Below are 27256 nucleotides of genomic sequence, written 5' to 3' on the forward strand. Positions count from 1 at the left end.
TGGTGGACAAATTGAAGAAGCAATTCATTCTTGTGGACTATGAGCTTGATTTGTTTAAGAAGATGCATGGGTTAAAGCAAGCAGGAAGATCCATCCAAGAATATATAGAGGAATTTTATCGACTCTTGATTAGAGCGGGACATGCAAAAGAAAATAAGGAGAAGGTTGCTCGTTATATCAGTGGGTTGCGACCTAGCATCCAAGAGGAATTAAGTCTGGTAAGAATGACCAGCGTTGAAGAGGCATACCAGTTTGCCCTACGAGTTGAAGAGAAGCTGAATAAAAGGTTTGAAGGAAGACAAAGAGGGCGTGGTCAAGGAGGAAGGGGAAGCGGTAGGTCATCTGGAGGCCCCAATGAAACCCAAAAGAAAAATGAACATGAGGGTACTAGCAGGAACCATAGGAATGAGGGTTTCAATCGCTCCCATGACCAAGACTTTGGAAATAAGAGAGGAAGAGGTAGAGGACATGGACAAGGAAGAGGAGGCTTCCATGGTACCTATTTCCATTGCAATGAAGAAGGTCATCATGCCTTTGAATTCCCTCAATGATAAGGAAGGATAGATAGGAGAGCTGAGGGCCAAGCTAGGGTTGCTCATGTGGATGAGGATGCACAATCATCACATTCAGAGGATGCAAAAAGAGGAGAGACCTTGGTAAATGAAAGAGTCCTACTAAGTGGTGAGATTGAACCAGGACAACAGAGGAGTTTGTTCCATACCAGATGCAAGTGTGAAGATAAATGTTGTGATGTGATCATTGATGGTGGTAGCACTGATAACTTGGTATCAGAAGAGATGGTCTCTAAGTTGAAGCTCAAGAGGGAGAAACATCCCCAGCCCTATCAGATTGCTTGGGTAAAAGATGATCATAAGGTCCTGGTAAGTGAACAATGTTTAGTAAAATTCAAAATTGGAAGTTACCATGATGAAGTTCTTTGTGATGTTATTTCGATGGATGTTTGCCATCTATTGTTGGGTAGACCATGGCAGTTTGATAGACATGCAGTGCATGATGGACATGCAAACACATACTCTCTGACAAAGGATGGAGTTCGCCACAAATTGAAGCCCATGAAAAAGGAAGGTGAAAAGGTATGTAACAGTGCTAGGATTTGTCTTGTTCATGCAAGGAAGTTTTTAGATGGCATGAAACATCAACATATGTGCTATGCTTTGATTCCTAGGAAAGATAAAGAAGGTAGTAGTGAAACACCACTTGAAGTTTCAGATTTACTAGGGGAGTTTGGAGATATTATCTCTGATAATGTTCTAGATGGATTGCCACCAATAAGGCAAATCAATCATCAGATAGATCTGATTCCAGGAGCTAGTTTGCCTAGCAAGGCTGCTCACAGGATTACTCCTACTGAAATAGAGGAGCTAAATAGACAGGTTCAGGAGCTATTGAGGAAGGGCTTGATTTGAGAGAGCCCAAGTCCATGTGCAGTACCTGCAGTACTTGCACCAAAGAAGGATGGAGAGTGGAGGATGTGTACAAATTCTCGAGCTATAAATAGGATCACCATCAAGTACCAGTTTCCTTTGCCAAGGATGGATGATATTATGGACTTCTTGAGTGGAGCTCAGTACTTCACAAAGATAGATCTGAAGAGTGGTTATCACCAGATACAGATTTGAGAAGGAGATGAGAGGAAAATAGCCTTCAAGACCAAGGAGGGTCTTTATGAGTGGTTAGTCATGCCCTTTGGATTGACGAACGCCCCAAGCACCTTCATGCGACTCATGAATGAGGTACTTAAGAAGTTCTTGGGAAAATTTGTTATTGTCTATTTGGACGATATTTTAATTTTCAGCAAGATTTTGGAAGAACATTTGCTACATATTCGTAGTTTCCTTGAAAGGCTAAGGGAAGAGAAATTGTTAATTAATCTGAAGAAGTGTAACTTTGCAAAAAGGGAGTTAGTCTATTTGGGGTTTGTTATATCACCTGAAGGTCTCAAAATGGATCCAGAGAAGGTAAAAGCCATCTTGGAATGGCCTACTCCAAGGTCTGCTACTGAGGTAAGATCATTTCATGGTCTGGTTAGTTTTTACAGTAAGTTTATTAAGAATTTCAGTAGCATATGTGCACCCCTAACTGATACAATAAGAGGGGATAGAAAAGAGTTCAAATGGACTACAGCAGTTGCAAAAAGTTTTGAATTGCTGAAGAAGAAGGTAACAGAACAGCCTGTGTTGGCACTTCTAGATTTTAGAAAGGTTTTCTAAGTAGATTGTGATGCCAATGGAAGCACTATTGGGGCTGTATTAAGCCAAGAAGGTAAGCCTATTGCATATTTTAGTGAAAAATTGAATGATGCAAAGAAGAAGTATTCTGTTTATGATCAAGAGTTCTATGCAATAGTTCAGGCCTTAAAGAAATGGAGGCATTATTTATTGCCAAAGGAATTTGTTTTTTATACTGATAATTAGGCATTACAATACCTAAATAGCCAAGGTAAATTGAATCAGAGGCATATGAAGTGGGTAGAATTCTTGTAGAGTTATACATTTGTGTTGAAGCATAGAAGTGGAAAATCTAACAGGGTTGCAGATGCACTAAGTAAGAGACAGTCATTGCTTACAGTAATGCAGGTTTAAGTAGTTGGGTTTGATGAAATCAAAAATTTGTACCCCGAGGATCCTAATTTTTCTGAAGCATGGAAAGCTTGTAAAGAACCTGTTGCTGTAGATAGAACCAAGTGGTTAGACTATTTGATTTAGGATGGCATATTGTTCAAAGGTAGTCAATTATGCATTCCAAGGAGTTCCATGAGGGAAAATTTGATTAAGGATAAACACAGTGGAGGGATGGTAGGACATTTTGGTCGAGATAAGACCATTGCCATTCTTAGAGAACATTATTTTTGGCCTCAAATTTCACAGTATATGAACAAGTTTGTACAGAGTTGCCAGGTTTGTCAAGTTGCCAAGGGGTTTAGTCATAATACTGGCCTATATCAGCCATTGCCTATTCCATCAAGGCCATGGGAGGACATAAGTATGGATTTTGTTCTTGGATTGCCACGGACACAAAGGTTTAATGACTCAGTATTTGTGGTGTTTGATAGGTTCTCCAAAATGGCACATTTCATTCCATGCCACAAAACTCATGATGCTGTCCATATTGCAAACTTGTTTTTCAAAGAGGTGGTAAGACTACATGGTCTTCCAAGGAGTATAGTTTCTAACAGAGACACTAAATTTGTGGGGTATTTCTGGAGGACATTACAGAAAAAGTTGAGAATAGACTTGAAATTCAGTTCCATGCATCACCCACAAATTGACGGCCAAACAGAAGTGGTAAACAGAAGTCTGGGCAATTTGCTGAGATGTTTAGTTGGGGATAAGCCCAAGGGATGGTATTTGATTCTACCACAGGCAGAGTTTGCTTATAATAACTCTATAAATAGGAGTACTGGAAAATCAGCATTCCAAATTGTATATGGGAGTAGCCCAAGGACTGCACTAGAGCTGAGGAAGATTGAACAAGGGGAGAGGACAAGTGTTGAAGCTGAGGAATTTGCTAAACATATCAAGCGTTTACATGAGGAGGTTCAAGCACACATTACCAAGATGAATCAAGAGTATAAAGATAGAGTTGATCAAAGGAAAAGACATAAGAAATTCCAAGTAGGAGATTTAGTCATGGTACACTTACGAAAAGAAATATTTCTAGCTGGTACTTACAATAAGCTAAAAATGAAGAAATTTGGCCTCTGCAAAATTTTGAAGAAACATGACTCAGGAAATGCATATGAGGTGGAGCTGCCAGATGGTATTCAGATTTCTCCCATTTTCAACATTGCAGATTTAACAGAGTATCATGATGATGGTGCAGATGAGGAGCTAGTGTTAGAGCCATGTCCAATTCCTGCTTCTAAGAAGGAGGAGATAGAAGACATTCTAGATTATCGTGTGGGTAGGAGTACCAGAAATAGGCAGTATGAAGCGTATTTGGTCAAATGGAAAGGACGGCCAATTGAGGACTCAACTTGGATTTCAGCAGCTAAGGTTTCCCATTTGGGATTTCCTCTACCATCCATAAAGTGACAGGGTCACTTTTCAATCTACCCTGGGTGTCTGATGCAGGAGCATCCAGAGGTATAAGGGCAATCCTGTGTCACCCAAAAAAATGTACTTAGACTTAGTTTCTATTTCATGTCTTTATATTTTTGGATACCCATTTGGGTCAAATAAAGGTTCCAACTCTCACAGTTCAACTATCAGTGTGCTAGAAAATCTCAAAAAAATAGGAGCATGCAATTTGGCCATCATTTTGGTGACCTAGAAGGTGTAAATTGGCCAGATGAATGTAATTGTGATTTAGAGCATTCTAGAAAAAGAATCAGGTCAAAAGGCCCCACGGTTTGAAAGTTATTGCAGTTTTTCGAGTTTTGGAGACCTCCTAAGAATGCTTCAAAGTCAGGTTAGGGGCATTAAATGACCTCGAAAAGGGTCAAAAAATGGGGGATGAGCTAAGCTAGTCCATAAGGCTATAGAGCGCTTCGAGAGCTTTCTGAAAATGTAAACAGTTCATCAATCGGAGCTACAGTTCAAAAGTTATGCCTCCTGGAAGTTCGGTTACCGTTTCTGTATTCTTCTAGATTTGCACCAACTTCTAATGCAGCTTTTGGAACCTTCTATTTGGTCAGTGGATGCCTACTAGCACATTCTAGAATGGACTCCTAGTCCTTAACCCTCTGGGGTCTATTTAAGGAGATTTCTGGCATTGTAAAAGACAATTCAGAGTGGAGTTTGAGAGGAGGTACTGAAAGGAGAAATTATCTCCAGATTTATGCTATTATAAGCCCTTAGGGCATGTTTTGAAGTTTATTTTCTTGTACTATTGTACTAGCTTATTTTCTCAATTAATACAATTTCCCTTTTCTATTGTGTCCATTCTGTTCTTGGGTTGTGTCTCCATCATGCACACATTGCATAATATTGTTATATTTTATTATTTTATTTTATTATGTAATGTTGTGTCTAGATGGATGTGTAACATGTAAAGATTCTCATGGAATATTCTTGATGAGTTGTATTGTAACATTGTGATAATATTTCATGTAATTATTTAATATTGGGGAAAAGAATTAAATGCCCAATATTAAATGTGGGGTCAGTGGGTTAGGTAGCACATAGTTTTAGCACATGGTTTATGTAATACCACTTGATGGTTTTGTGGGACTTGCTACTATATAAGCAACCACAACGGTAGTTGTTGTAGAGAAAAAAAGAGTGAGAAAGGCAAGAGTCGAGTGGGACAAGGCTTGACAAGTTAGCCAAGGGAGCATTTGTGAAGGTTGGAAGCATGGCATGGGATGTGTGGATTCATGCTTGTTCACATAGTTTGCTCGGTTGTGGCTATGGCGATGAAGGCTTCCATGGTTGTATGGTAATGGTATTTTTTGCTGAATAATACATGGTGATGGATGCTTTTGGAGGCTGGGTTTTTCCCTCAATGAGGGTTTCCCAAGGTATATATTGTGTCACAATTTTGTGGGTATGTTGTCTATTCTCTTGCATGTGAATTTTAATTCTATATTTATTTCATATCTATTATGGGTTATGTGAAAATGGTTATATTCTTTATTGCCAAGTTTCCTTACAAGTGGTATCAAAGCTATGGTTTTATTATTGTAACCCTAGATTGAGTCCATGGGAATGCATGAGAGGATAAAAGAAAGGGCAAGATGTATGAGTTGTTTATTGCAGATTTGAGGGTTTTGGATTTGCTGTTATGATGGGATGTTAAAAGATTTGGGCATGTGAAATTGTTGGACAAAAGAAGTTTTTTTTTGGATGTTTCATTTAAAATGAGGGTTGTCAGGGATAGCATGTAGAAATGACCTCCTAGGTAAAAACAGACCTCAACATTGGATACGGGTCAACATTTCCGTAAATTTTGATATCTAATATGCCCTAGTTTGTCCATGTTCAAAGGAAATGAAAGAGTTTTTTGGTTTCAGCCCATGATGGCTGTCAAATTTAATCCCGTCAGAATTTTCGTCACAAAAATAAAAATAAAAAATGAAAATCACAGTGAAAATGGTAAAAATGACTGTTTTAGTAAAATGGCTATAACTTTCTCTGAGAATATCAAATTTCAGAGTTCTTATAGGCATTGGAAAGCTAATTCAGAGAGCTACAACATGATGTAGGTTAGGTTCTATGATTTTGATATTTTGTTAGGTTTTAAGAGTTCTAAAGTTAGATGTTATTTATTTTGAGCACGAATAAGGGCATAACTTGGGCATACGGAGTCAAATTTTGGACTTTGAGTAGTCAATGCAAAGCTCTTAGAGAGCTCTACACATTGGTTCAGATTTGGTACAATTTTGGCATGATTTATTTAGTGATATATTGATCTAAATAGTTTATATGTATATTTTGACTATGGTAACATTATGAGTTTATGGCATTGGAGATTTAAGATTTGATGTCATTGTATACTCAAGTTTGGTCTCATGATGATATGGTTATCAGTGTTTGGTTTGGATATGTATGATGGCTTGTTGGATCTACAAGTTGTGCAGTGTAGTAAGTGGTCTATACTCATAGGTTGCATTTATAGCTTGGTTATGGGTTGTCTTTTCCCATTGATCTTTCATTATTAATGCATATTCATATTGGTGGCTTGGATTTGAGTTGTCTATGCCCTAAGTCACATGATTTATTAATTTTTTTTCATGTAGAATGGATGAGATGTTGTTACCAGGTACAATCATGGTGAAGAATTGCGGTTGACTATTTTATGTTGATAGGTTGGACATATTGAGAGACAAATGCTAGGTTCATGGATGTGATCATGGTGTCATAGATTTTGGCATGACATGATTAGTTATACAAGTACATCATTGATGTTCATTAGTTTGAATTTCTAATTTAATTATGGTGGTATATCTTCTTGGTTGAGGATAATGGTTATATGGTTTCTTTTGATGAGCTCATGATGTGCACTTTGAGTTCTTTGATGGTTTGATGCCTTGGTTGATTCTCATGGTTAGAGGATGGGTTTTTTTTTAATCATGATGTCATGGATAACTTGGATACATGATTTAGTGGGAGCTTGTGATAGTGATGGGGTGACAATGCATGATTAGTTTCTGATTTGGGTTGGATCTTCATGTAGGAGATGGATTTTATGATGCCATAGGTGACTTGGTACCATAGTTGAGTTGGAGTTGTTGGCATTGATATATTTATTGAGTGTTTGTAGATGTTGGAGGTTTGTCTTAGATCCTGTTGCTACAAAAGCATCTTTGACATTTGCATGGTGCACTTGTTATCTTCATGGTGTGTGGAGATCGTTCTTCCTGGTATGTGGAGATGGTTGCATCTTGAGGACTCATAGGGTTCTTGGCAAAGGTGTGGTTTATGCTTTTATTTGGCATGTTATCCTTGGTATGAGGATGGTTTCATTATTATGTCATGGTATGCTCTTGATACATGTTTAGAGTTGTGACATGTTATAGTATGTTCATGTGGAGCATGTTATCTCTTTGGTTGAGATGGTTAGATCATGTTGTCATGTTTATGTTCCTAAGGCCATGGTTGGAACTTTGACATTGATCTTGGTTTAGTTTCTTGGTATTGAGTACATTGATCATAAACTGGATACTTCATGATATTGCTATGTTGCATTTGGAGTTGGCATGGATTGATTGGTTAAAGGTGCTCATGGATACTTAGAGATGGTGGTGATGCTGATTTCTCTTAGATTAGAGAAGTATTTGTTGGGACAGTTGATGGTTTCAATAGGAAGTCTGAGGGGCAGTCACTTGATATGGACTTGAGAGGATATTGTTCTTAGATGAGTCTTGGTTGGAGACTTGGGTATCTTGATGAACATTCTCATTCCCCACTCTTGGTCTACTTGGTAGTTTGCTACTTTAGAGGTATAGCCCATTGTTTCTCTCGGTTGCATTATATTTATGCTTGTCTTTCATGGATATGGATCTTGAGCTATGGTACATGAGTTAGTTCTGGAGGGTTCATTTGAGAGATGGTTTAGCATTGGTTATCTCCATGTGCATATGTTGTTATGCTGGTTGAGTTTGGAAGATGGTTTTATATTAGGCATTTTCCTTGGATTAGGAATGGTTATTCCTTGGTTTAGGAATAGTTTATGAGTTTGATATTCTTTTGAGAGGCTTACATCCATGATTAGTTATATGGTATGGTTTGGGTGTTGTTAAGGCTTCTTGTTGGAGATTTATGGAGGAGATCATACTTGCACATTTTACATCTAGAGGTGTGTGTAGAAAGACATGATACAGGTTATGATTTGCATGGTTTCTCCAATCTTGGTTATCTTCCTAGATGTTCATTTTTTTCTTACATTGGATTTGAGATTGGTTAGAGATTGTGATCACTAGTTTGTGTTCATGTATATCATGTGAGAGATGACATGGTTATTCCTTTATCTCTTTCCTCTATTGGTTGTGGATAATTTGAGAGACTATTGGAGACTTGTTACAAGAGTTGTTCTTGCAACATATTAGTTTATGTATTGCGGATGTCCTTGATACTACATGGATTCACTTCTTTGAGATGTGTTGAGTGGATTGGTTATAGATTTGACATTATTTTTTGTAGTGGGAGATTCTTGGTATATATGTGGCAGGTATTGCTCTTGAGGCTTGTGATTGCAGGTTATAGATTGGATATGTTAGTGATATGAGAATCACTTGTTGTACCTTTGAGGTATGGATATTTGGATGGGTTTGGCACTTGTTGTGGGTGCTATTTCAGCTATAGATATTTTGACAACTACGGATACATGTGATTACCTTTGGATCAGGTTATTTGTGTTGGAATTTTAGTTGGTACAAGATTTTATGGTCTTCTAATGCAACAGGTTGGTTGGCTTTCTCTTTGGATGGATTCTATGTATGTCCAGTGGCACTGGCATAATAGGAGGTGAGATCATTCATATTTGAGATGTTGGATACTTTTATTTTGTTGTGGGTACTAGGATGGAGCACTTGGTGTAGTTTTATCCATGATGGTGGATGTGCTAGGAGGGATTGTTCCCTTATTCATTTGTGTGGCTACGGATTGACCCTATGCAATGTATACAACAAGTGAGAGATTTTTGAGATAATGAGTGTTGCACACATTGCATAATATTGTTATATTTTATTATTTTATTTTATTATGTAATGTTGTGTCTAGATGGACATGCAACATGTAAAGATTCCCATCGAATATTCTTGATGAGTTGTATTGTAACATTGTGATAATATTTCACGTAATTATTTAATATTGGGGAAAAGAATTAAATGCCCAATATTAAATGTGGGGTCAGTGGGTTAGGTAGCACATAGTTTTAGCACATGGTTTATGTAATACCACTTGGTGGTTTTGTGGGACTTGCTACTATATAAGAAGCCACAAGGGTAGTTGTTGTAGAGATAAAAAGAGTGAGAAAGGCAAGAGTCGAGTGGGACAAGGCTTGACAAGTTAGCCAAGGGAGCATTTGTGAAGGTTGGAAGCATGGCATGGGATGTATGGATTCATGCTTGTTCACATAGTTTGTTCGGTTGTGGCTATGGCCATGAAGGCTTCCATGGTTGTATGACAATGATATTTTTTGCTAAATAATACATGGTGATGGATGCTTTTGGAGGCTGGGTTTTTCCCTCAATGAGGGTTTCCCAAGGTATATCTTGTGTCACAATTTTGTGAGTATGTTGTCTATTCTCTTGCATGTGAATTTTAATTCTGTATTTATTTCATATCTATTATGGGTTATGTGGAAACAATTATATTCTTTATTGCCAAGTTTCCTTAAAAATCATCCAAAAGTGCTAAAGAAAGGAGTAACAAAGGTAAGACTTCCAAACCTACTTGCCATAGTTGTGGTAAGAAAGGACATACTACCAATGTATGTAAGAGCAAGATTGTCAATCAGAACGTTAAGAAAAAGAGCATGGGTCACTGTCATAAGTGCAAAAAACAAGGTCATCAAGCACATGAATGCAGAACTAAGATCATGCACACTCAAATATTTGAAGGATATTGTTATAACTATCAAAAGTATGCACATAAAGCTTTTGAGTACAAATCAAAAGCCATGTAGTCATCAAACAAGCAAATAAAGGTAAAGAACAATATAAAATTTTATAACTAGGATTATAATACAAGGTATAGTTGTCACTACTATCAAGAGTATGGACATATTCCTGAGAATTGTATAAGAACACACTTTAGAAGTGACTACAAAAGGTGGTTGTGTCAAACCACATGTTTTATCTATTTGAAGATTGGTCACATCAGTCGATATTGTCAAACAAGGTCAAAGACACCAAGTTGTAAGTGCAATAAAGGCAAAGGCAAGGTAGATATTGAAAATGTCAGAAATGAAATGAACAAAACATGGAAGAAAAAGGAGGAGTATAGCACATCAAGTAGAAAAGGGATCACTTTATCTAATGGGTCAGGTGATCACACCTCATCAAAGTAAAAAATCAAGAGGTATGTGGGATTGATATTCAAAAGTTATATCATATATTAGTTCCAAAGGATTTAGTTTTGAAAAGATTACATAAGAATGAATAACAATGCAAGGTGTTGTTAGGAATCAAAGAAAAATATTTAAGTTTTTCATGTTTCTGCCAAGCATGAAAAGTATCCTATGATTGCCAAGTGAGATTCTAGAGGATGTCGAGCTAATACACTAGTTAGTTGTAGTTGATCTTGTAATGGTTGTCGAATGAATGGAAAGACTAGTGGATGTCGAGTGAGCCAGAAATTAGTTGATGCCAAGCTTATAACTATGTAAGAACTTAGTATTAATTACAGTATTTCAAAGGGTTATTTGATCAATTTCTTCTCATTTAACATCATTCAAAATTGTGAGAGAGCAAGAAGAGCTAAAATAAATTTGGAAATTTTATCTGAAGCATTTGTAGGAGATTTGAATAGCTATTTGACATCATTTCATCAAATTTTGCAAGGTATTTATTGTGTGCCAAGCTACGTTGTTTCTAATTTCATAAACCCTAGTTTTGGAAAATGGTGTCTAGTTCTATAAAAGAAAAAGATGTAGAGGGAAAAGAGGTTTTAAATGTTTATTTGGTTAGCAACAAGGTAAAACAACCTATTTTGAAGGCTATTCCAAACATAACATACAAACAAGATCCCTTTGGTGCATTATCTATGATACTACCACAATTTTAATGATACAGGATGTCAGAAAAAATGTTATAATTCTAATATTCATAGTATTGGTGATATGGAAATTAGAGAATCATATGGAAAACTATGTGAAAATGGTGTGTTAAGGGAAGAATTCAAGATTGTGGAAAAAAAAGGGTTAGCTTGTGCCCTAGATTTCCCTAACATTTTCAAAACTGAATAAATCAGGATTGTTTTGAGTAGAATTCATGATAGTTCAATGTGGTTAGATAATGGGATAGTAAAAATATCAAAGAGAATAATCCATAGGGTAATAGGGTATCTAACCCTAGAATGGCCAAAGACTATGAGAAGTGAGTCCAAAGAAGTCATTGAAAAGAACACAGGAGCTGTGTGGAACAAGAGAGGGATGACCATAGACACCATCATAGATCCTCTAATAGATTTTGTAGTAAGGGTAATTGCATATAAATTTTATCAATAAAGTAGATTGAATAGTGTACCTTGCATTGTAGTAGATATGGGCTACAAGATTTTGAAGAAGGATCATACATATAATCTTGCTAAGCTTTAGCTACAACAATTGATTGAAAACCTTGGAGAAATAAGGAAAAAAAAGAGTGCTCAGTACAAATTCAGATCTATTTTGATATGTATCTTCATTTATATTTAGAACATATTTCCTACATTTGGTATTGTGGCATGGAAGACAAATAGGTCTGTTGTAGGTCAAATAGGAGACTTCGTTGAACAAATTAGGTGAAAATTTTGAGGTAGTAATGAATAGTTATTTTAAGGATTTCAAACAATCCATGAAAAAGAGATTAAGAATTCCAGTGTCTTTAGTGGAAAAACATTATGATGATCTTTGTTCCCTAGTTGATGTTGATTACACATTTTTTTAAGCAGAAATTCCAAGAGTAAGATGGTTGAGGCCATTAGGTTATGAAATTAATGTTGATGAGGCCTCTACAACAATAACAACATTACTTGCAGAAGAAATAGACAAAGATGCCAAACAATTTGGTAACTATGAGATGGTCAAGTCTAAGATTACTATGGAGTTGAAGGCTACCTCTGTCATCAAAAAGAAGGACAAATTGGTAAAGAAACTAAAACAAAAATTTGGTGAAGATGCTAAGAAGGAAGATGAAGAGGAAGAAGACACTCAGATTCAAGCACCACTTGCATTAACACAAGGAAAGGGTGAAGATCAACAAGAGGAAGAAATAGAAACTATAGAAGGTCTCAAGGAAGAAGAAGCTGAGGAAGCACCTATTCCTACTAATCAGAAGAAGAGAAAGCCTAAGGTAAAAATACTGACAAGACCTAAGAAGGTTGCTAAACCAAGCCAACCCAAACCTACAACACCTATCACAAGGGCTAGCACACATGTCACTGCACAAAAGGCTAAAGAGAAAGCCAAGCCTAAAGAGTAAGAAGGTGGAGAAAAGAAAAGGCCAAGGAGAAAATATATTGCTCAGGATGAAACTGACAAGGAAAGAACTAAATCTAGTGACAACAACCAATTCCAAGTGGTGAGTCATAATCCATCTTTAGATCTAGACAACTTATGTGAGAATGTTAGAAATAATGAAGATTTATTAGAATTTTCTCACATTAATTTTGAAAATCTTCGTAAAGTTGAAAAGAACCAAGTGGAGGAGGAAATATATGTCATGATGGGTACTTTCAAGAAAGCTCCTCTAGAGATTGCCAACTCCATACCTAAAAGCCTATATAAAAGAGTTGAGCAAAAATGACACTATTATGTAAATACTGAAAGGAAAATTAGAGAGATTGCCCTCACTCAAGTTATGCCTAAACTTAGAAAGGCACAGATAGCTAAAGCCATAAAGATATATGTTGTTATATTTGTTCCTAAATGTAGAGCATTCAACATATTATAGAATAACATATAATATGTTGTAAGGAAGACTAGAAAAATGTGTGAAATTACATATGGGCTAGCTATAGTCAAAACAAGAGAACATGAGCCTATTGAGGTTAAAGATGATGAAGATGATGAAAATAATGAAGGCATAGTTGAGGGAGGTATGAAAATGACTATAAATGATTAGGCGATAGCTAAGAAAGAGCAACAACAAGAACAAAGTGTACAAGATACACAAATGTTGAATGTCAACCCTCCAAAAATAACAAGTGTTCATATTGAAACTACCATAGTAAAGGATGTTTTTGATCTCATTGTTTATAACATCAATCCCCTAAGAAGAAGACTTGAAAAATATACATGATCAATCTAAACTACAGAATAAATGAACTTTAGAAATTAGTGATTAAAACTACAAGGGAAGAGGTAAAAACACAAGAACCACCTACCATAATCCCTCAAGTCACTAGTGTATAATCTTCAAAAAATGTACCAAAAGTTGCACTAGAAAAGGTTGAGACAATTGGAAAGGATAAAATGGAAACACAAGTCACTAATGAACCATAGATTCAAATAGGTCAGATAGATTCATCTGTACCTCTAGCACAAGTTCAAGGTGCAATTCAAGTTAATGAGTCAGAAAAGGACAAGCTTGAAGAGACTAAGTTGACACCCAAGCTGAAGGAGCTAGCAGCAATTCAAGCACTAGTAAGTTTACAAGAATCTGGCACCCCTTTCAGTCAAAATCTTTAGAGGTTGAGCACAGATGCAACACCTTTACAATTCTCAGTGCCAAGCCCAAGTTCATCTAAGGTAGAAGATGTAATAACCTATGGAGATGTTAGCCTAGATGAAGAAATTATAATGCCTAAATTTGATCTTGCAACAATAATAATTGAGCAAATGAGTATACTTCAAGAAGCCCTAGCTAGAAAAAAAACATCAAGAATTGCTTAGAAGGGAGCATAGCAAAAGAAAGCTTTGCTTGATATTAAAGACATCATCTTGGATGCATTTAGTTTGCCTACTCTAGATGAAACAAAGCCACTTATTGAAAATTTGACTAACATAGTGGAAAAGGTAAGTGATGCAGACATTGATACTAATGCAAAATTATTAGAATGGTCTAAAAAGAAATTTCAAAGTAAAGTAAATGAGAAGATATCTAGTGATATAGCACTTACAAAAGTTGCATTGGTAACTAAGATAGAAAGTGTGAAGAGGATACTTGAGAACATTTCCTCTCTCTACACCAAACTATGTAATCCTACACTCTTCACACAAGAGACAAGGAATCACATCCTAAGCTTGGAAAGTCAAATGCAATCACCTAGAGCTAAATCACCCATGACTCCAGCTCAAAGTGAGAAACACTTGAGGACCATACTGCAAACCCAGAGTCAGTTAGCAGCACTATCTATGTATGAATCCAACATAAGGCCTAACTAATAAACATCTAGACTACGTGATGGGACTCAATATTGCAGTCCTATTTTGAGTACCATTGAGCCCTATAAACAAATTTTCTTGCTTATGTAGCCAACTATCATTTTGATGTCTATGAGGTGTTTAATATTTCTAAAACCTTGCATTCAACATGTCTATGTGTCCTATAATGATAAATTTTCCTTCTAAGTCATTCCATGAAGTTCTATTTTGAGCAGTGTTCATTTCTGTATTTTTGCCTAAGTGTCAAACAATGATACGAGGTCTAGTTTGCATTTGAATAACTTGTACCTGGTAGTGTTTCATGACTCTCCACTTTAGGATTGTTTATTATACATATCATTGAACCTACGTGTCAATTTTCATGTCATTTCAATATGTTTTGGCTAGGTTTTGAGTCCCTCAAAGTTGGTTACTTATCCCAATTGACCCTATAGATAAAATTCCTTTTGTATTGTATTCTAGAGGTTGCACACTTACTACACTCTAGATTTGAGCTTATGAAAAATTTGTTTGATTAGTTTTCAAACACGATTCTGAATGCAATTTATAACTTCTGCTGGTGTCATAAAATGTAGATTGGTTGATACCCTTGTTCATGATGTTATAACTATGAATTTGTAATAGATAAGATCAATTGGTTTGTACCACTAGATTCTACTCCAAAAATACTTCAAGTGTGCTAGTTTGTGAACCTTGATGAATCCATCTACACACTTTCCCAAGGCTATTCCATTTGCAAAAACACTATTCTATTGAGGTTTCTAGTTCTACAATTCTAAGTACCTAACTTTGCGCACTTGCCAAACTTGCTCCATTATTCATGAGCCCAAATCACATAACTATATTCTTGTCATGGAAATGAACTATTTCCATAGTTTTCAAGCCTTCAAGTATAATTTTTGCCCTATTTTCAAAGCTGAAACCGAATGCATCTTGTTATTTTTTAATATGTTGGTTTGTAGATAGTTTTAACTGGGCAATTTTGAATGTTAATATCTTTTGACATAGGTGTTCTCATGAAATGAGATCTAGTAGGATGCAAGAATGCAGAACAGAGTACCAACATTTTAGTTTTTATAGCCTAATTATCTATTTGGGACAATTTTTAAAGCTAGCCTATAGGCCTTCCTGTTAGCGAATATTAGTTTATGAAAATAGGGTAAATAAGTTTTAAATGATAATTCAATGCTCAAATTTGAATTATGACAGTTTGAGAAGATCAATGGATTAGTTTCCAATGTCAGTTGTTCAAAAATGAATTTTTTTTTAGCCAAACCCAGTTGGGGCCTGACTGATTCTATTAGATTAACAATGGCTATAAAGTTATGAAATGATTAGTGGATGAAGCATGTTTATTATATAGTGAGAACATCATGGAGTTCTTGATTGACTTACTGAACCAACTTCTCATTTGAATATATTTGAGGGCTCTAATGGAAGATCTGCCTATTGTGGCTACTTGCTACTTGAGTTCACTTTATAGATCTTTTTGAATATGACATCTTGAGGTTTTTTGATCTTCCCCAATGGCATAAATGAATTCATATGTGAGAAGTGAGAAATAAGTCCTCTTTCATAACGTGAGACCTTAACACAATACCATATTTAGTTACTCATATTGAAAATCTTGTTAAAAACTATAAAGCTATCCAAATGCCCATCAATTTTGAACCTCCACATATATATGGAAATCTCAATTGCATCCACACAGGAGGCAGAGGTAGATACTTGAGATTGACATTATTAGAGGTAGTAGTAAGCATAAAGGCATATGCCAAAACTAGTGAGAAAGAGTGACTCAAAGGATAGAGGATTTTGGATTACTCAAGGGTAGAGCATCCCAGACAATCCAAAAGAGAAACCATCCATGTCAAATGTAGTAAGAATGAACGGAGCTCCACACAACACCTTATGACATTGATGAAGTACTCATATCCTACACTAGGGGAGGAGATCCATAGCATAGAGGAAGACATCTCGAAGTATGGAGATGACAGTTGAAATCAACACTCCACATCAAGGAAAATGTAGAAATTGGTGGTGCCATCAGTGGAAGCAAGGTGCAGGAAAGAGGAGATCACTCCATCAGATTTGTAGAGACCAATTCACAACAAGAAAGAAGGGAAGAACACCATACATTTAAATGAGGCAAAAAGTAAAAATAGAGTAGAAGCATCACACAAAAAGGGGAGATGAAATTGAAGGAGGATGGCTCACAGTAGTAGCCCATAGAAGAAGAGTTGTAGTCCAAGGTAATTGTAGATCAGCCATCCATGTCAGAGCAAGATATCCATGGCATGCTATTGTAGGGCATCCACCTCAAGCTTTGAACTGGCAGGAAATATCCCACATGCTTCTGAAGAAAAATGTATATGGTTTTTAAAAGCATACACACACAATATCAACATGTCTTAAAAGACACATCTTTTCAAAAGGACAAGCATTAGCAAATGTGGACAGGCCCACCTAAGCCAACTGGAGGTGACCAAGGTCAACAAGTTTTGACCTTCAACATAGAAGGAGGAGGTGATATGTGGCACCTCCAGGAGTCTCATCAGGAGATTGAAAGAAGCAAGTCTGGAGGCCACAATGTTAGACAAATCATAAGATTGGAGATGGAGAATGAAGGAGCTTCGATGCTATGATTGTTGTGAGAGTGGGGCATAAAATTTAAAGATGTTGCAATGTTCCAATTGTTGTAGGATCAGGAAAGGAAGGATGAAGTCATATGATATTACAAAAATGATGAGTTTATCATGAGTTCAAGGTAAGATAATTTAAAGCTTAAGATAATACAATTTGATCGTAATATCTTAGACTCATAAATTTCAAATGTTTCAAATACTTTAAATTGTTGATGAAAATGTGGGGCCCACTCAGGAAATCAACTAATGAGATTTTAACAAGTGGCTGAGGGAAATATATATAAAATAAAAATATTTTGAAATATTTGACTCCAAGATTTTTAAAGTTCAAGGTTTTAAATGAATTGAATGGTATTAAATAGTTTATACTATGTAATATTTTAAATTTTTCATTTTCAAACTCAATTCATGGCTTGGGGATAGAATTTCAAATGGACCTTAGAGGGATGGTTTTTACCCAAAATATACAATGTGATATACCATTAGAATTTGAAAGAGATGAATTTTCCATTTCTATAGTTGGCTTTTACACAGATCTTCACCAGAAACAACTACAAGTAGATTTGTGATTCTGGGGGCTCCTCACTTTAAAGTGCAGATTTGATGTTTTTAGAGGGAAATAGGATTAGATATAGTTATATTTTCATAATATTTTATTCATTGACCACTTCAAAGATAAATCTAATGTTTTAAAGAAAGAATTTACAAGTGACAAGATTTACCAATATTATAGTTGAATTTCATAACAAAAGTAGAACATGACATATCAAGACTAGATTTGAAGCTCTAGCACATATTATGATGTGTATGTGATATTTCTCCAGAGGATATTTTGCTAATTACTTTAAGGGGATATATTAGATATTTCTAAAAACAACATTTTTTATTTTGATTATCGACAGATGAAGAGGATTAGTTTCAACAATATTAGGATGAAGACAATTTCAGTAGGACACATGTCAGAATCAAATTGCAGATCCATAAACTTCTCCTCTATAAATTTTTCTTCTCTACTCATTGTACAGGTTCCAATTTTGATATTTTCTCATTATTGTGAGACTGGAAGGGTTCTATGATTGGAGAATTTCCTGACTACTATGATAGTATTCTCAGTATTCCTCTATTATGAATAGTAGCAATGTATTTCTTTTGAAGCATTTTTATAATATACGGTCATTCCTAGATGTTATTTTCAAATTTTTGACATACAAATGATGTATTTATTTCAAGGACTTAATACAAAGTTTTCATTTACAATTTTATTCTAAAGTTTATCTTCTTTTCTATGAGTTTTGTAGTGATATGTTCCCAAAGTGCATATTGTCCATTTGCAGCTTGTGTTGAAGTTGTGTTTCATTGTATATCTTGTTGTTGGGTCAAGAATCTTAGTAATTTTCTTGATATGCCATTGACAGAACTATAGGGATCATAGGAGGATTTGATAAGTACAATTTTTTTTAAAGATTGATGTCTATTTGCAAGTCACATAGATAGATCAGATGACTGGATATATGAGTATACTCCAGGTGTCCATGTGTATGTTAAGGTTTAGTTGATGCCCAGTGGATGAGGGACTAGTCAGCTTAGAGGTTTCATGTTCTCTACTATTGTATACTTGGGTTATGTTGAGATCCAAATCTTTAATTGAATATCAATTTACCTTTTATGTGTTGAAGAATTAAAAGTGGTGGTCATTACTTATTCACATCTACTTTCCCTTTAGTTATAATTAGCTACTATAACCAAGAAGTCTATTAGCAAACCATAGAAGAATACTGACCATTTCTACTATAGAGGATAGTCTGGAAGAAGAAAAGTATCAAATTAGCAAGATCAATCCCTAAGGTTTACCCACCTTGGCACTACAGAGCCTAAAGTGAAGTGAGTCTTGATGACTTTGTTAATGTAGGCCCATAACTAAGATTTATCAATAATGAATATAAGATTTAGCTCTTCCTTAGGCTTGTCCCTATCTTATGCTTCTTGGTATTAGGTTTAAACCCACCTGATATGTTCCTTACCCAGAATGAACTCCTACACTACATTGACTCCTCACATGGAGATTTTGCACAAGGAGTTAGGCCATGCAGACACTCTTATCAAGAAAGACCCCAATCTTTCTACTTTAGATGGTCTAGTCCCACCTTGCTTCCAAGTTAGCCATCCAAATTAAGTCTTTAGAGGTAGCTTGTGACAATTTGGATGCCACTCTTAAGATTATTCTTGAGGTCCATAAATCTTTTTTGGATAGACACACTATTAGTGTATGACCTATTGACATCAGTGTTAAAAAGGGGAGATATAGAAAGAGCAAGGGGAGTAAGAGCATGGGGGAGCAAGCAAAGAACAAGAAGCAAGTAAGAAAGAGTATTATTTGAGGCACATCTACTTAGTAAGAGTAACATTTTGAGTACAAAACCAAATCAAACAAATCTGGGGGAGTTATAAGATGTTGAGGTATAAGTTATTACAAAATTTTGATATTTTGAAATTTTTTATAAAAGTCGAATAAGAGTTATGTTATGCTCATAATAATAAAAGAATTAATACATGACCAAATTTTTTTCATACTCATGTCAAAGAGGGAGATTGTTGATCTCATATTGGTTTTGAAAAGTGAGTGTCTATACACTTAAGTCATTTACTTAGTTCATGTTGAATAAGTAGTATATTTCGAGCACAACATGTATAAGTTGGAGCATGTCGAGTCAATAGTGAGTGCCAATTCACTCATGTGATGAATCACTCAAGTGTTGAGAAAAAAGTATATGCTGAGTTATTAAGCAGTCAAGAAAGTAGTGTGTTCTCACTCGAAATTGCAATCCAAATTTTGAGCACTTTTGAGTAAATTCAGGCCTATAAATGCTTTTAAATGCCTATGTACCCGACTGCCAAGTTGAGGCCTAAGAGGTGTTCAATGCTTCTAGCACCTTCCATTTGGCCTATCTAAGTGTTCCATGAAGTTAAATTACCATTCTGTGCCATTTCGTAAAGTCTTGTTTTGAGCTAGTTCCAAATTTGCATTTTCGCCAAAGTGCCAAATAGCGACAAGAGGTTGTGTTTGCCATTGAATATCTTACACCCAAAAATTTATCATAACCCACCACTTTGGGAGTATCTAGTGTCCATACCTAAGAACCTATGTTTCAGATTTCAAGTCATTTTGAGTCTGTTCGACTAGGTTTTGAATCCCTCAAAGTTGGTTAGTTACTATTTTCATGCTTTTGCACTTTGCACCTAATTTTGAGAAGCCCTGTTTGACGTGCTATAAATTTTGACTAGTTGACCAAAATGCTAAATTTATTTTTGCGTTGTGTTGTAGATGTCAAAGACTTGTTATGTTTCAAGTTTTAGCTTATGAAAAATCCATTTGATCAGTTTTCAAACGCGATTCCAAACACAATTTCTAAAGTTATACTGGTGTCAGCATTTGTAGATTGTTTGGTACCCCTATTTGGGACGTCATAACTTGAGATCTATGATTGAATAGATCAAATGGATTGTACCACTATGTTGTCCACTAAAAATACTCCAAGTGTGTCAATTTTCAAGTCTTGGCGAATCCATTTGCACACTTTTTCAGGTCAATTCCATTTGCAAAAATCACTTTTTTGCCATTGTTTCAGTCTACAATTTCCAAGTAGCCCACTTTAACCACTTTCCATTTGCACCCTATTATTCATCATGAGCCCAAATCACCGAATTGTATTCTCCTCATGATAATGAACTAGTGCCCCATTTTTTAGGATCTCAAATGCCTGTTTGCCTAGTTTTCAAGGCCAAAACCAAATGCAATTTCCAACTTCCTGACGTGTTTATCTGCAGGTGATTTTAATTAGGTATGTTCAGAGGTTGATATCTTTTGATCCCGATGTCATCATGAGACAAGATCTGACAGGGTGCAAGTGTGCAGAACAAAGAATCAGTGGGTCAAATTCCAGAGCCTAGTTAGATGTTCGGGTTAGTTTTTAAGGCTAGTCAAAGGACCTCCTGGCACAAAGTTGACAAGTTGCCAATTAATGAAAAATAAGTTTTTTAAGGATCATTCAGTGCTTGAATTGGATTCCAATCAGTTTGAGAAGTTCAGTTGGTCAATTTGGAGTATTAGTTGTTTGGAAATGAAAATATTTTAGTCGGACCCACTTTGGGGTCTAACTAATTTTTCCAAATTCATAAAATGTGAAGAATATTGCTTCAAATGGAGACTAATATTTAATAAAGATTGGACAATTGACTATAACAAAGATATCCTTCTTTGAAGTCATTGAGGGTCGATCAAATTTCATGAAATTCATTTGCTCATATAGCTATCATTTCTGCACTTGCAAGGAAAAAGTGAATCAGAACATAACAAAAAGGGAGCTTATGGCTTAGAAAACCCATAGGATGTGATCAGAAACATGGCACGCTCTTGGATCAAACACCTAATCATTCTCGCTGAAGCTTCAAGCGTCCAAATCTGTTGATTTTATTTGTCACCAACAATGAAGAGTAAATTCGGTGTTAGGCCAAGACTAAGAGCTCAGCTATCTACCCCAACTTCAAAAGGCAAAGAAAGAACACCAAGGAAAGAAAAGCCTCTAGTTATGTCTGCTAGTGAACTTAGACTTAAACAATGTGAGGAGAGGCACATATTATTTGAAACTCTGACATATCCTAGAGAAACTAGTAAAGAAGGAAATTTCAATTTAATTGTGAAGCATGAATCTCGAGTGGAAGAACAATGGGTGGCACAGCTTGCTTCCATAATTCTTGGTAAGTGATTAACTTACGACATTAGTGAGATAGAAATCTACAAAGCATCTGAGAGCCATAGTGTAGAGGAATCTACATCTAATCAAGATGAAGGAAATGGGCTAGAGTTCTTCAAAGATGTGATAGAGCAAGTCAACAAGCAGTTTTGGGATCTAGATTTAATAACATTTGTTTGCATTTGCATTCCTCAGTTCCTTTCCCTTTATGAGACAGAGAAATTAGTACAAGAACTTGTGAAGTTTGAGATTGATACACATAATATAATCATCAATAAAATTCTTTATAACGAAGAAGGTGTGGAATCAAGGCTGTTCAAAACATGTACTTTGCTACCCTTGTTACATGAAGAGGTTACAGGTCTTGACTTTGTAGATGAACAACTGATAATTGCATCACAATGGCAGAGAGATAATTGGAAGTCCCGCTACACAAACATTGAGTGGATCCAAGTTGCAACGGCTATCAATCTTATTCATTGCATTTTTAAGGTCTCAAGGTAATGTCTATCATGGTGCGCATTTTATCATAAATAAAGAATTGAATTAGAATCTAGTCAAATGCGCATCCATATTACTGGCAATTGTAGTGAGATTTCCCTGCCATGGCCGAGTCAAATCAATGGAAAGAGCTTTTCAATTCAAATTGAGGAGTGTCGGGTGAGAGCTTAATGGAGGACAAGCACAAGTTAGGCCTATTACAAAGAAGAGGCTATAGAACAATGTAAAAAAGAAGCTTCATCACCCATATGAGAAATTGGACCGTTGGATGAGGGAACCCACGGCAAGAAGGAAAATGTAGCGAATGAAAAAAGGAAAATCCATGATTTGCAAGGGAAGAGTGAGCCACCAAGGGAGAATTCACACCAAAGGGAAGTCTATGGAGCCTATTGTGGATGCAGTCAGCATGGAGAGAGGAATCATGGGATCTGTGGGGTTAAGAGAAATGGCAGTGCCAAGTAACAAAGAGAAGCTACCACACAGGAAAATAGTGAAACATATGTCCCACATTCGATGGGAATCGGAGTTATGAAACATTTAAATACTCCCATACATGCATGATATAATGCCAAAAGACACATGCACTTTTTGAAGTGTTAGCTAGTGTGGTGGACCCGTGCACGGACGTGGCAGCTGGAGGATGAAGTAAAGAGAATTTTAAATGAAAATGCAATCCAAGCATGATGACATCAGTAGGAATAGGATGCATCGAGAAACTCAAAAATCTGGCACCTTGCTACTTCACTAGCTAAAAAATGCAAGGTTTTTTGGCTAGCGAGGTAGCAAGTTGCCAGAAAACCTCCAAAATCTGGCGAAAGTCAAATAAGCTTGTGGGTCTGACGCATAGTTGCAGTCAGTGAACCATTGAATGACAAGCGGTAGCTAGAAAATGTGCAGTGACTAAGATGCTGATGTGGATTCCTAGCTACGAGATGGCGCCATGTGGATAATCTGACGATCGTCACTATCTCGCCAAGCGAAGATGCTCACTAGTTACCCATAGCGAGGTAGTGACGCTAATGTGGCGGGGATGATGTGGCGGTGATGTGGAGTTCTTGACCAACCACAAGGTGCCTTGTGGCATGAATTTTGAGGTAGGATGATGTGGTAATTAGTTTGCAACAATGCACCAGATTGCACCACATGGCAGATCCAATGGATGTTGCTACATCGCCAAAGGAAAGTTGCAAGGAAGATAACATGGAAACATAACGAGAAGATGAAATGTGTCATTGACATGGTGGCAAGGTGGATGAATCAGGGGATGCCATGTGGCACTCACTTTGTAGGATTGAACCAATCAAAATGCGCCACATGTCACCAGCGATCAAACAAAATTGACCCAAAATGGAAGATAAGGGTAAAAAATTAAATATTTTGTTTAAATGATATTTTTGAATATCTTCTTGAATCATTCACATGCAGTCAAGTTTTAAATAAAGTTTGAAACTTTGATATAGTCCAAACTTTGTAAAAGTTCAAATTATTGTGAAATAATGCCATGGAGCAAATGGAGTAGAGGCCTGATTTTCAAATGGCCATAACTGGGGCTAATTTTAACCAAAATAGGCACTTCAATATACCACCAGAACTAGGAGAATCTGAATTTTCCATTTCTAAAGTCAATTTTTGCATAGGATGTCACTGGTACATGCTATAAGAGGTTTTGTCTCTCTGATTGTTTTGTATGTTTTATCAGGTATTTCAAGTCACCACTTGCAGAATTCAGTGAAAAAACATCATGAAAGTGTTCAGTAATTATTGTATCAGATTATTTTGAGTTTTTGTGATGTTTTTGGCTTCAATTTGTTAAATTGGCACATATTTGGGTTCATTAGCAGATATTTGTCTTTACTAAGATATTTTGCATTTGGAGAGGCAAAACAGAAAAGATTTGATTTTGGCAGTTAAGAAGAGAAGGTAGAAAGATTATTTTCAACTTCTTGAGGGAGAATCTTGAAGGGACACATGTCGATTGTAAATTCAATCCTAGAATTCTTTCAACCTATATCTTTCTCATGCTTTCTCATTATCAGGGTTCCAATTTTGAGAAGAAAATCACTCGCTACTGAGACACCATTCTTTAGCATTTCTTCTTCTATGAACAACAATTTACATTTTATGCAGATAGTTCAGATTTGTTAGGTGATTTGTGAAGTATTTTTGTACGTCTCTCATGTATTTGATTTCAAGGAAAACAAATAAAGCACATCAAAGGGTTTCAAATTCAGTCTGAATCTTGTCTCTTGCTCATGGATATGTAATCTTTTCTAATTTGTGAACCAAGAGCATAAATTAGGTTGCATTTTTTTTTGAAATGTATGTGATTAAAATGTCTTGCAGATGGAACAAAGAGCCATTTAATGGCTTGGTGTTTATCACAAGGTTTGTAGATTTCATGATGGGATAATTTGAGTATGAGATTCAAATCTGAAGCAGATGTTTGTTCACAATGTGAAGGATAGATCAGGGATCTTGATGTAGAGATATGTCTAAGATTTCTAGAAGATGTATGGTTATAATTCATTTAATTTCCCAATAGATAAGGCACTAATTAGAGATAGGATCATTAGGTTTTTTTGCTCATACCTGGGTCTTGCTGATATCAACATATTAAATCAAACATTTCCCCTTTCATGTTGAAAGTTATTCAATGTTAACCCGCACTTAGCTTGCCATTTTCATGAGTTATGTCATTAGTTGTTTCATGCTTTTGAATTACTAGTTAAGTATAGAAGATTTAGGGGTTTTATCTGCTATTCTAGATCTTGATTATGCTTATCACACTGGTCACATAGTCAGATCTTAAGAGGTTCACCCGCCTAGGTTTTGCAGAGCTCGAAGTGCAGAAGGAGTGTAGCCTTATAGTTGGCTCGAGTTATTGGTGAATTGTGTCCATTATTGGAGATAGTTTCCCATTGATGCATTCTTTCCTTGCATACTTGGTTATTAAAACACTGTTAAATCAGGAGCCAACACAGTGCATGCTGAGTCATTCACATGTCAAGTCACAATATTGAAATTAGTATATGTTGAGCATCAGACACTTTAGATGTCGAGTAACACAATTTTTTCATAGTTGTTTGTATTGGCACAAACTACTATGTAAACCATTTTTAAGCTGACTTATAGATTGAATAATGATATTTTGGTGATAAGGACAAATCTTAAGTTGGAATCCCTATGAATTACATGCACCCAATTAGGTAAAGGGAAGGTTTAAGTGACAATATGGGTGAATCACAACCATTGATTCATACCTAACTCTAAATCACCCAGATCTTCCTAAGGAGGATAAACACTAAACTTCTTATAAGCATAAAAGGGAATGAATGAATGATCAAGGAGAGTTTTTCATGCACAAACTAGGGAATTCATGATGACCATGGTATTATGATCTGAAATTGCATTGCAAAATCAGTTAAAGGAGAACAAAAAAAGGAAATAGTGAACAATAGAGAGACATCTGATCAACAAGGATCAAGAATACATTAGTTTAGAGGTGATCTGTCATCAACTAAGAAAGTGCTAACTGTAGAATCAATGCTAAGAGATTCTAATAGGTGAATCAATTAAATCTCTTAACAAAGTAGTCCTAACAGGCTATATTGAAATCCTCTAACAAGGTGCTTACTTTATTCTAAGTTAAAGTCCTTTAACAAGGCACACTTTTAATAGGGTGTTGAAATCCTTTAATAGGGTAAGACCTAACAACCTTTGTAAGCCTTTAATAGGGTAGACCTTTCACATGGTAGATCTTGTTTCATGGTCAAACATTGTAACCTTCATTGGATACAGTACAATAGTGAAGATTTGTGAGTGTCATCCCCACCCCAATTTTACCTTCTCATTGGAGGGTTTTTGGGTAATCATACCTAGTTTTATATATGTGTGAATGCTTACTTGTTTACATGCTTTACATGGTATTTCAATTTACTTATTGAATGTATGAGATGGACATGTGGTGAATGCTTTATGGGTTAAAGTTTGAACTACTAATTCACCTTTACCCCCACACCCCCCCGTCCCTCCCCCCCGTAAGTTTACCTTTCCTATTGTAATTCCAACAATTTCAGCTGCCTTACATTGATGATTTGATTACAAGACTACAATTGCCTCCTGCTTGAAGGTTTACTTTCCATCTTCACAACCTACCTCAACTCAATATATTCTTCACTCAAGGAAAAATCCATCTTCTCACATTAAGGTTTCTTCACAACCAAAGGATCCATCTGCAAGTCCTCTGCAATTGAATGTTAGAACCAAGATATTCTACCTCACAACATAGAGAAATAGGGCTCCATAGATAATCAATCCTTCTTGTAACTATCACAAGATAAAATTCTAATCCAAATCCACAAGATCAACTAGCTTGTAAGATCAATCAACTCCACAAGATCAACAAACACCACAAGATCAACTAGCTTTGATACCACTTGATGTAGTGCAAGGTAGGAGAATCCCCAAAGGAGATGTCCTAGCCCCTAATGAAGAAGCACATAGTGCAATATGAACAATAACATAGAGATTTAGATCCAAAATAATGATAATTTTCATAATAGAATTGTAAGATTTACTTCCAACATGCTCGAGTGTAAGCCCTCTTGGGTTATGGAATAATACATCAACAATTACAATAATAGTTCTACAAGACCTCACAAGATTTCAAAACCACCTAGCCCATACCCATAATCTGGTGGAAATCCAAAGAATAGTCTATGCTCATGCTTGCAAGCCACCAATAAACTTTCTTTTTTTCCCAAGCCCACACTTAGCTACTAGGTTTACTAAACTTCTCTCCTCTTAGCTACTCCATGTTGAACTCCATCTAAATAACCAACTCTAGACTTCACAAGACCCTCTACTTAT

This window comes from Cupressus sempervirens, chromosome 3, assembly GCF_028749045.1.
Source record: "Cupressus sempervirens isolate cs-2001-9-10 chromosome 3, ASM2874904v1, whole genome shotgun sequence".
Taxonomy (NCBI): domain Eukaryota; kingdom Viridiplantae; phylum Streptophyta; class Pinopsida; order Cupressales; family Cupressaceae; genus Cupressus; species Cupressus sempervirens.